The sequence below is a fragment of the Anthonomus grandis genome, chromosome 16 (genome assembly GCF_022605725.1).
Source record: "Anthonomus grandis grandis chromosome 16, icAntGran1.3, whole genome shotgun sequence".
Taxonomy (NCBI): Eukaryota; Metazoa; Arthropoda; class Insecta; order Coleoptera; family Curculionidae; genus Anthonomus; species Anthonomus grandis.
This window is the reverse complement of record NC_065561.1, coordinates 12,624,265-12,636,462: the sequence shown is the minus strand read 5'-3', so window position 1 is coordinate 12,636,462 and position 12,198 is coordinate 12,624,265. Positions and strand designations below refer to the sequence as shown.

The 12,198-nt window shown below is 34.0% G+C and overlaps 1 protein-coding gene and 1 non-coding gene across 7 annotated transcripts in view; both read right to left on the bottom strand.

The window, feature by feature from the left end:
* Nucleotides 1–12,198, bottom strand: part of LOC126745805 (afadin) — a 465,103-nt gene that overhangs the window by 260,003 nt on the left and 192,902 nt on the right. The window lies entirely within an intron of this gene.
* On the bottom strand, nt 9,949–10,022 carry Trnat-agu (transfer RNA threonine (anticodon AGU)). The gene has a single exon. It is a non-coding gene; the product is annotated as a tRNA-Thr (tRNA).

The window sequence follows — 12,198 nt, the reverse complement described above, 5'->3', positions numbered from 1 at the left end:
AAAATAGTGGAACCTATACTATGATCAAACAATGTAAGATTGCGAATTCTTCCAAAAGTTATTGAATAACACTTCGGAACATTTAAATCTAAACCATTAAGGTTGCACCATTCATAGAGATTATGCAAGTCATCCTGTAACAATTGACATTGAACATTAGAATCAATAGACAAAAACAATTTTAAATTATCAGCGAATAATACAAATTTACAATTTCTTACAAATAATCCTATATCATTAACAAAGATTGTAAAAAGCAACGGACCCACATGTGACCCATGAGGAACGCCAGATGGCACAGAAAAGCTGCTAGATGAGAAGTTATTAAGCCGTAGACATTGCGATCTACCAGCAGATAGTTCCTTAGCCAACAAATAACATTTGATCCAAAACTTAAAGCTTGGAACTTTGCCAGTAGAAGCGCATGATTAACTCTGTCGAACGCCTTCGAAAAATCCGTATAAACAGCAACAGCTTGTGAACCCTTACCAAAAGCATTTAACAGATAATCTTCATAACATATTAAGTTAGTAACAGTGGAAAGACCTTTTTGAAAACCATGTTGATTGTTAATAATAAGGCTTTTACATAAGCTTGGTTACAAGTGCATCCAAAAGTTTAGGCAAGATTGACTGTATACAAACTCCCCGATAATCACTAGTATTACCAGACTTAAATATACGGCGTAATATACGAATTCTTCCAAAAAGAAGGAAATACTCCCGACTTTAAAGACAGATTGAATAAAGTGCAAATAGGCTTCGACAGAGAAGCCACTTTAACTATTCCTGCTACATCATCATCCCAAGACATTGCTTCCAATCTCCACACCTAACAAGCGAACTGATAAAGACTGCGAAAAAGTAAACCCGGCTATAATAAGGCTTGAGGCAGCAGATGTAGCCTTCTGAGTGAATTCGGCAAGCTCAGTCTAAGCTGCATTAAACTCAATCAAATTGTTCACTCATCCCGCTCCAAAATTATGTTAAGGGCATTAATTTTGGAGCGGGACGTTATTAGCGACGCCTATGGCACTGGGTGTCGGCTGAAGTCATTTGGTTGGGCTACTTGAAAGAAAATACCAATGTACTGTCATCAGCAAAGCAGTAAATTCGGTTAGAAGTCTTGTCAAGAAGGTCGTTGATATATATCAGAAAGAGAGATGAGTCCCTGGGGAACAACAGCGTTAATGCGAAACCTCTGCTGAAACCTGGATCGATCGGTTCTCGAGGAAACTTCCAACCCAAGTAACGAGAGTTGGTGGCAGACTATAAGAATACAGTTTGTTTACGAGGTTTTCATAGCACACCTATTGAATTCTCTTGAAATATACCGAGCTATTCACTATATTTCTTGATAGCCTCGGTCCAAAGATGCGTGATATAGGCCAACAGATCGCTAGTAGACCTGTGTTTTCGAAAACTATACTGACGGTCACTAATGATATTGGTAGACTCCAGGTATTTAAAAATTTGCTGGTTGACAATTTTCTCCATTACTTTGGCAATTGCCGGAACTAAACCAATCGAAGGGTAATTTGTGGGCAACTTTTTTTTCTTTTTTTAGGTATGGATTGAATCCGTGCAAGTTTTCAGTCTCCAGGGAAGAGACCTCTTTCCTGGAGTCTGAAAAACTTGTATGAAAGGGAAAACAGTTTGCACAATGGTGGTGTCAGCACAAGCCTTGAGTACTTTTTCAAGATCTCTGTGACCGAAGACTATCTCTGGTATCGAAGAAGCCTTTCTTGGTGAAGTCGGTAATGTTTTGCCTTGTGGGTCTTCGGTAGAGTTTGATGCGAACAACTGACACAGCAAGTCCGCCTTTTCCATTGCGCTCATTGCAATGAAATCATCTTCCCTGGTCCTTGACCAAATGCTTTTGCTACATACTAAAGCGATCTTGATCCATTTGGGCAATTGAGAAGTTTGCTCTGCACTCTCTCATTATATATTTTCTTTGCAGGTATCGATTGTCTGCTCGCACGCATTTCTCAAGGCAACAAAGTTGACACGATTTGCATGGATGGAATCTAGGCATTTCTGTTTGATAAAAGTTCCTTGGAGCAATCGAAGAAATCGATCTTTTATCAAACCACGTTTGCTGTCTAAAGAGCTCTTCAAGGTGACTCAAATTAATCCCCTAACTGTTTCTAAAGTAGTGAAAATTACACATGTACTCATCAGGCAAGTGTACATTTTTCTTAAAAATTAGGACAGTTCGGCTAAGTTTTAATGAAAATGGATAATTCGTGTATATAAACATTTATTAAGAAGTCTTGTAAGGGCCATTTAAAAAAATTTTAGAGATTTTTGTTAAAAGAGCCTTTTAACCTTATCTATTAAAATACATAAAATTAATATAACAGCCTTTGGTGGTGCGCTAGGTGCGACTATGCCAGACAGGCTTCAAATAGTATCACCGTCAATGTCCACAAAAAAATCATTAAAATCAAAAGAGCTGACATGATTAACAGGATTTTTTTACCTCTATATTTCCTATTTTTTGTTTAATTTCCCTAGTTCTCCCAGTATTTTCCAATAATTACTAAAATGGACAAGGACATACGAGTAACACAAAAAAACAAAATCAATCATACGATATTTAATTAAGCAAAAATCGCTTTTAAAGCAAAATCGAATACTATAATAGTCCCGATGGGGATAAAAAGAGATAAAGTTACACAAAATGCGACATCCAGCGTTAATTTATAATTTATAGGTACTGAAACTTCAAATGGAATTAGTTCAAAAGCCTCTACTATAAAAAACTTTATTGACGGGTTGTAAAATTATTTGCAAATCTGTTTTAAAACACAAAACTGCAATGTGTTTTTGCTTTGTGCGAATTATTTTAGATTTGCCTAAATTAATAAGTTTAAAACTCATTACGCTGCAGTTATCCTGCTTAACGTATGTAATATTCCACTGTACCCAAAAATATATACCCGGGGAATTCGCGGAATCCCGAATTTCGGGAAGATCAAAAGGGTCTCTCGTGACAGATTAATTAACTCCGCCTATATACCTCTTCCAAGAACCGGGGCAGAAAGTAAGTTTATCCCATTTATTTGGCGTCAAATCATGTTCAGGAACGTTGCGTCAAGGGTAAAATATTTGTTTAGGATTCGGTCCCAAATACACGAGAAACACGTATATGGGATAGTCGGTTAAGTTTATAAAAAGGGTGTGTGTCCTAAAGTAACATATTCCCTGGGGCATCGGGATAGAAGTAATTCTAGCAGAAAATTGATTTTAATTATCATCTTAACTAAAGAGTTTTTTTTTAAGTTTTTTTCAAAAATGTTGAAAGTATGAAATCTTCAAGTGCCACCCCTAAAAAGTTATTAAATAAAATATAATTTTATATCTTCAATTTTTCGGACCTTTATGGTGCAAGTTTATTATTGCTTGCCCTGTTTCAGCTATTTTTTCATAAAAATTTTTTTTCCGAAATACGTACCGTTTCTTGAAAAATTAAAAAAAAAAACTGAAAAAGCCAGAAGTCGCTAAAAAAAATGTTTTTTAAAGAAATCTCCAAATATGTTATTTCTGCTATAAAACCAAGCCTTTTCGCCAAAAAACTTTTTTTTTTAATTATAGTTTAGCCTGTGTAAATTTTTAATAATCGTAAATTTTAAAATAATTATTCTGAAACAGTAACTTATGTGTGACGGTAAGATAGAATTCATATCATAAAACTGAAGCAGAAAATACTTCTTCTAGAGGAAATATTCAAAACGTATCTTACATATTATTAACATAAGAACGGATAATATTCATGTAAGCCATGTACATCCTTGAAGGGAAGGCATAAACTTTATCCATAATGCTATGAGCTGATCTAAATATCGAAAGAAATGTACTGGGTGACGCTGAAATTGAACCACCTGGTTAAGTAAGCACTTATTTAAATACCTTATCAATGTTTTTTTCTTTGTATTTAACATCTTTAATTCGATTTCTCTGATTTTTAGGGCTCTTTTGAATTTTAAAAGTCGTTTCAAAATTTTATCATTTTTACTTTTCCTAAATAAATTATTCGCATTTATTATGATGGCAATCTAAAGTAGGCCCTAGACCCTTCTTTGATTAAAGGTATGCATATCAAGAGTATTTCTATAATACTCTTTATATGGTATTCATTTATAGGTATATGCAACAAATTGAAATCCATACTGAATTAAGTTGTATTTAATAAAAAAATATTACAAGTCATAATAACAAACGTCAGAATTCCCACCAACCTCGGGCTGTATACGAACAGATTGTTTGACAATTGACACAAGATTGAACAGTCTTCCTTAGCATTAAGAACATCATGCTCACAAGAAATCCCTATAAAAAACACATTGGTACACCTGCTTAGTTGTTCGTTGAAACAAAATGGGCAGTTTGGTAATTAAAACCTTAAAATTTACTCTGTCGAAGACTTGGAGAAGGCAGTAAAAATAATCTCAATCTCAGAAGAAAACGTTTTCCTTCATAATGATCTGCAGTGCGTAAACCTGTTTTCAATCTGTTTTCATCCAATTTATAATTACTTAAGCAAAGCAGAATAGTGGAGTTTAATTGGTCAATTGAAAAGTTCAATTTTCAGTTTAAAAAATTGCAAATAATGAGGAGCTATTTTCTCTACTCGCCTAACTACAGTTCTGTGAAAATTGAATCTAAACTATCTTACACAGGATAATTATTCTATAGGACAAGAATAACGAAAGATGAAAAAGGCATTTAAGATTTGATGGCCATTTGGTTCCAACTAGATCAATCAAACAATAGTAGATAGAAACAACAGATATGTAAAAAACTGTCTCTGGCATTTGAATTGCAATTGCTTACATTAAACGCCTTATTCTTAGCGTTAAACAACTAAAATTAGATATATATAATTAGAATAAGTACAGATCAGATACAGCCGTCATGTACCATCACCCTCAGGCTATTTAGGACTAGATTGTTTACTTGCGTCAATTGTCACAAAATAAACATTGTTGATCATTTGCTTAGTTATTTGCTGAAACAAAGGGCAGTTTCGCATTAAAAAACTGTAAGTCAATTATGTCAAAGGCCTTAGAGAAGGCAGTAAAAATAATTCAAGCTTTCCTTCCTCACCCCATCTTAACTTCTTAATGATTCTCGTCTGGAGTTACGCGTGGCTTATAGTGACAGGGGAATTATTTTTGTACAGATTAACTGCTATAGCTGTAACAATAATTTCACGTTAAATTACGGTTTTTCTCAAATTTTTTAACCCTCGAGCGGTGACGTACGGTCTGAGAGACCGATGACAAAGATAAACCAATATTACTGCGCCAAAGCAAGGCGGAGCGCTTCGTCCGTCTAAGTACATGCATCATATTTAGACATCCACCTTGTAGCCAAGTGTTAGCGCAGTACAAAAGTGTCTTGATAGTAGTACGGGTGTCCGTTTGTGTCAGAGACCGACGTCACTGAAGTTGGTGCTTTTTTTTTTTAAGTGAATAATTTTCCAGGTATTGTTTTAAAACTTGATATTTTCTTAATTTAACTCATATTTTATTTATAATTAGTACCTCGGATAATACAGTAATAGATTTTGATAAAAACTATTTCAAAATCAAAAAATATTATAACTCAACTACCAGGACCGAAACAGCCTACTCGAAACTTGACTGATATTTTGGAAATCTGAAAGAAGTTTTTTGATGAGTCCGTTATTGAAACAATTGTCACATGTACAGCACATTGAAAATTTTGCCCGGGAAAATGATTCTAGGAAAACATATACAAGGCCCACCAACACCTTAGAAATTGAAGCATTGATAGGCTTGTTGTACCTGGCAGGAGTTAAAAAGATGAATAGACTAAATTGTGACGAAATTTTTAGTACAAATGGGGATTCACCAGAACTTTTTCGCTTGACGATGTCACAGCAACGTTTTCTTTTTCTTTTAAAACATCTTAGATTTGATGATCATGATACAAGAGATGCTAGAAAAGCTGTTGATAAACTGGCTCCAATTCGTGTAGTATTTCAGCAAGTAAACGAAAATTGTAAAAAAAAATTCAGTGTTTCTAATTATGTAACAATTGATGAAATGTTGGTAGGATTTCGTGGGAAATGTTCATTTAGGCAGTATACTTCTTCTAAACCTGCTAAGTTTGGAGTTAAGATCCTTTCATTAGCTGATGCTAAAATGTTCTATACTGCCAATATGGAAGTTTACCTCGGCAAACAACCCAAGGATTCTCCATATACTGTGAGCAACTCTGCAATTGATGTAGTAGATAGGCTCATTGAACCCATTAGCGGTACTCGTAGGTACCTTACAACTGATAACTGGTTCACCAGTGTTGAACTATGTGAAAAATTACTGGAAAAACACAAATTAACTTTTTTGGGAACAATCCGTAAAAACAAGAGACCACTACCAATTCAATTTCAGTTAGGTCAAGATCGTCCTATTCCATCAAGCATGTTCGCATTTAGAAAAAATTGTACTTTGGTGTCCCATGTGCCAAAACCAAAGAAAAATGTCTTATGCATGATGATGATGAAATTCATGAAACAACTCAAAAACCCATGATAATCATAGATTATAATAAAACGAAAATAGGAGTTGATATGGTCGACCAATTATCTTCCAATTATAATGTAGCACGTAATACCAGAAGATGGCCTATGGTTGTGTTCTACGCTTTGCTCAATGTAACAGGAATTAATTCATTTGTGATCTATAAATGCAACCAGAAACAGGATAAAACTTTTATTAGAAGAACATTTCTCACTCAACTTTCCTTTGAGCTAACAAAAAATCAAATGACCAGTATATACCGCGTCAAATCCGAGAAAGAATACAGCAAATCCATAAGCTTCTAAATGAAAAACCAAATAAAAGATGCCTCACCAACACGTTCAGGACGTTGTGAAATATGCACATCAAAAAAAAATTGAAAAACAAAATATTATTGCAAAGTGTGCAAAAAGTTCCTATGTTTAGAACATGCCAAAATTATTTGTCATCAATGCTTGGAAGATAGGGGTTAAAAGAAAATATACGTATATTATTATTATTAGGTTAATATTATGTATTATTAATATTAGATTAATAATTAATGGAGATATATATTTACGCCCAGAAAATATTATTTTGTTAGGTTCTTTTTTTGTTTAGAGTTTTGGAATAAACACTTATTTTGGTTTTTCATTTTGTTTTATTATTAAAACATTTAAGAAATAATAATTCACTATTTAAAGGGGCGGATAAGAGCATATCCCTATATCGGTCTAGGAGACCGACGTCACCAGTAATGTATTAATTTCTTACGTCACCGCCGGAGGGCTAAATATAGAAAAATCAGAGAGGGATTTTATCGGCCTACTCTTTTATTGTTGTAAAAACAACAGACTCATGCCGTTGGCATACGTCATGGTTGTCAAATTCATTATCGCCATTCTCTTTGGAAGCCATGTTGTGGCATTAGGTTCTCCTGGGATCCGTTCAATGGTTTTTCCAAGACGACCTGCCATATTTACAAAACGGTAATTATTTTACCCATTGTTTAAAATTTTGGGCGTGGCTTATAGTCAATAATGACAAATAACAGATCCAACTTTTAAAGTGGCAAATAATTGGGAGTGGTAATTGTCAAAACTGTCATTCTTAATCCTCGATTTCGGTCTAAAAATTTTGACGTGGCGCACAAATAAAGGTAAACTATTTTTTTACGCTAAAATGATTTACTGAAATTAGCGGATGCCAGCTGACAAAATCGTAACTTTTAGGTCAAATTATAGCTACACTCCAATTTTTTGAAATAAAGCATAGAATAGAAAAGCCAGAGTAAATCTGTAACCATTCACCACAAGTAGGAAGTTCATTTTAGCTGGTATAAGAAACGAGTTACTTAGATCAGAATTTTATTAGTCATGTTGGTATTCTGATGTGATTCGTAGAATTGTAAATTTGTGTGGAATTTTGTACTTCTTAAAAGGCATCTTAGTAAGAAGGGCAATAATTATTTAAGGTTACATGATCAGCGTACTATAAACACATTCAAGTTGGAAAATAAATTTTTAAAGAGTACTGCCAGATTCCACACTATGTCGCTACGACGATACGAAAGCCTTTTTGGAGAATCCTAACGTTAACCTCTTACCATGGCAAGATCTTATATACAGGTTGGGGAATTGAAGATTACGTATTGTCCAAAATAATAGCAACACCGCTTCCTATCGTTGATGAGCGGCCGTCTAATAGTAGAGCAGTTTTTTTTCCAGAATAACCACAATAATATCGGCATGCCTCATTTTGCTGTGTGCCAGCACGATGCACTGTTGAGTTTTAAACCGCTATTATTTTTTCTCAACTTATTATGGCTGTTTATACTCTTTTCGAAAGAGTTTAAATTATTAAAGGGTTTTATGGAGGCAATTCGGCATTAGTACAATGTTTTTAATTACATTTGGAATAGACCGATTCCTTGCAAAAAAAACAATTTAAAAAGTGGTTTCAAATTTTGAAGTGCACAACCCTTCTATCGAAAGGGTGCAGGAGCAAGAACGGTTTGTACTGCCCTAGTGGATTCAACATGATCAAGTAGAAATGTTGGACATTTGTACATATGTATTTGGAAAAAACATATGTACAAATGTTTCAAATATTCCCAAAACTCAGGAGATATTTTCGAATACTGGAGATATTATCGAAGAATGGAATTTTGTGAAACTATTCATAAATAAAATGAATAAAAGAAACTTATGAAAAATTCTATTTTCAGATTAATTTTCTTCTCCATTATATGAGAAACAATCCCAGCGTTGCTCGATATTGCTCTTGAGAAAATAAGCACAGAAGCTTTCTATTCAAATCCGTAGACAGTATTCTCAAAAATTGAATTTTTGGAATGGTCTAATTTTTTATTGTTCTTCCTGCCATTCAACTCTTCCTTGATTTAGACCTGGGATCGGTCTATTTTCAACAAGACGCCTGTCCTGGTCATAATACGGTTATGGTAAAAAAAGATTAACAAGTACTTTTCCTAACCATTTTAGTAGTGAGACTGGCGATATTAAATGACGCCTACATCTCCAGATTTTTCCCCAAATGTATTTCAGGAGACCATTTACAAAGACGAATTAAGTAGGCCAACAAATTTAGAAGAGTTACAAGAGAAAATTGTTAAATGTGCCAATTCCATTTCACCCGAAGGACGACGTAGGAGGCGAATAGCAAAGCGCACGAAACACATGCGTACGCATTGCCATATTTCGCCTTTAAGTACCTCTCTATGCGTAATGATCGATTCTCCAACCTGTATATGAAAAAACATAGAACAAATTTACAGCGTTTTAGCTATAACATGAGAATATGAGGAGGGTCGAAATCATTCCACAAACAGTTTGATCACTTATAGTCTATAAGAACTCATGCGACTACTTAAAATTCAATTTTTAAATACTGAATTGAATCATTAATAAAGCAACATGAATATGTGAACAGGTAAAAAAACAGGTTATTCTATTTTGCGGTATATAGTTGGGTAGTTTTTTGTGTAATAAATTCAATTTAGTTAGTTCTAAATAAAACCCCTTCTATCATAATATAATACTGCCAAATTTTTAAAAAATTGCTAAGACTAAGCTGGTTAAGATTTCCGCAAAAACATTACCGGATCTATATTATATAAACGTTTCGTCTTAAAATCACTCAGAGAGAATCAGCTCTTGAAGTTTGGCCACGTAGTTAACAAACGCCCTGTATAATTAAATAATGATTTAATGTATTTTTATTATGTTTTAATTTTTTAACCATAAAACAGGATTTACTTGGTCCCTCATTGGATGTCACACAGTTATATTAAAAAGTGATTGTGGCTTGTGGTCAAAATTAATAAGAAAAGGAATTTTGCAACTGATTACATTAAAATATTGTGAGAAATAAACCTTAAAATAAATTTAAAAAAAGGTAGGCCCCGGCGAGATTCGAACTCACGATCTCCTGTTTACTAGACAGGCGCTTTAACCAACTAAGCCACGGCGCCGATGATAGAGATCAAACAAATGTCGTTGAATCGTCGTGCCGTTATCTTAAAAAATCTAATTTACGTTCGCAAACGCGCGATTAAATTAGTAACATTGAAATTTGCATATTATTTGAATGTCACTTCATACTTATTTATAAACGTAATCTGTGGATAAATATTTTTCTAGAGAAGCCAGTAGTGGTCTAGGAAACTTACAAAAAAAATATATTATTATTTATTATTTCTATGAGTTGTAAGATTATAGTAATATTAGGAGCATTCTTGCATGAACGAGGTTCGAAAAAGCTCTTCTAGAGATTTCGTAGAAATTTTCTATGTGTACCATTTATTTTTTTAAATTACTTCTTTATTTTGTATGTATCGTTTTTAAATCTGTAAAAAGTAATAACCCCTGAGTGCCAAGTTCGGACAAGTTGCTGGGTGATGCAGTAAGTCAACTTCATTTAATTATGCTGTAAAACCACCATTTTATTAGTAATTGCGAAATGTTTTTTTCTCGGATTTCTTATTCATACTTCACTCTTACGATTTTGCACATTACACTCTTTGATTTTGAAAAATATCTGGCCATATATGAATATTGAGGATGCAACTCCAACCAATTATTATTACAACCCACAAAGTGTGGCTAATAAGGCAAGTAGAACTTTATATAGAGCTCTATTAATACTCGATTATCCACTAAAATTTCTAGACCCATTTATATCTTCACTTTACGCAAATAGGACTAAAAGATGTACAGGCGCTAAAGTATTCGACCGACTTTCCGACTTATTTAAACTCCCACTCTTGGAACCCAAGCACACGCTGCTCTCCATATAGAGGTGAAGCAATAGCTTCGAGTGCTTGTTATGTTATCATGAGTGCTGTTTATCCTATCCTATCTTATCTCTGACCGTTCTTTTACCAACATACACGTATTTCCTTCTTTTTGTGTTTCCAACGACGTCAATGTCGTCGGCGAAAGCCAGGAGAATCCTTGGGCGGCAAAACAAACAAAGACTACAGACTGGTGAGCCCTTTTTCTGAAGAGACCAGTAGTCTCTTAAAGAGTTTTACGAAAAAGAAACGGAAAATAAAGAAACCCCTCTAAAAAAACACTTTCCAGCATCTATGGTACAGCCCCGTTGTTCTGCCTGTCACTCTATATTCGGTGGTCCATATTTCTGATTTCTGATTCTGATTTAAAACAGAGTGCAACAGTTTGCAACTTATTAAATAGAAGCTTTTGCTCATGGTCTTTTATTAGAAGGAAAGCTTAAAAGGAAAGGAAGAGAAAACTATGAAACTACTGATGATCTTGAAAAGTTTGATCAGAAATAGAATTTTTACGGTAAAGCTCGAAAGATTTCAATAGGAGCACACCAATGATAGAGCCCCATCGTTTTCGCGTTAACTCTAATTCTACTGATCGACTAAATGCGCTTTTTGATTCTATATCCAACAGTGTTTGGTCGAAACAGTTTACATATCATCAAGAAAGCTGCTTCAGATGATATTCTTTTCAGAGAGCCATATTTGAAGGCAAGAAAGAGAAGACTAAGAAACTCTTAAAGAACTTCTAAAGTCTCATCAAATATAGAGTCTTCTGGTAAACCTCGAAACGTTTCAATAGGATCATCACCAACTTTATCTCTGTTCCCTCAAAGGTAATTTTTAGATAAAAATGAATGACACCTTTTTCTGATTTTACAATTAATACTATTCGTTCAAAAAAAAATACATTTTGGATCTCAAATAACTCGGAAGGATAGAAAAATAAATCTAAGATCATTTGAGCTAACTCTTGAAGAACTTGTATGTCAGAAAATGGAATACAAAAACTGCTAATTAAATCCAACATACAAATATATATACATTTGTAATTAATCATGCGTCTGCCAGAGGCAATTTGGTCTATGACGCTTTAATGGGCTACTAAACTTTATTAGCAATAAAGATGATGCTACTATAAAAACATACTTGTGACACTTAAGTCCCCGGAATTAATGCAATGCAATTAGATTTAGAATGACAGAGGCATATTTAATTTAACTTTTCTCAATGAAACAACACCAAGTCATTATGAATAATTGTTTTACCTTTAACCTATATAGGTTAGACTATGTGAGTGAAATGAAAGTGAATAGATGAAACTAAAATAATCTGGTTTTTCGAGACTCTAAAACCGTGG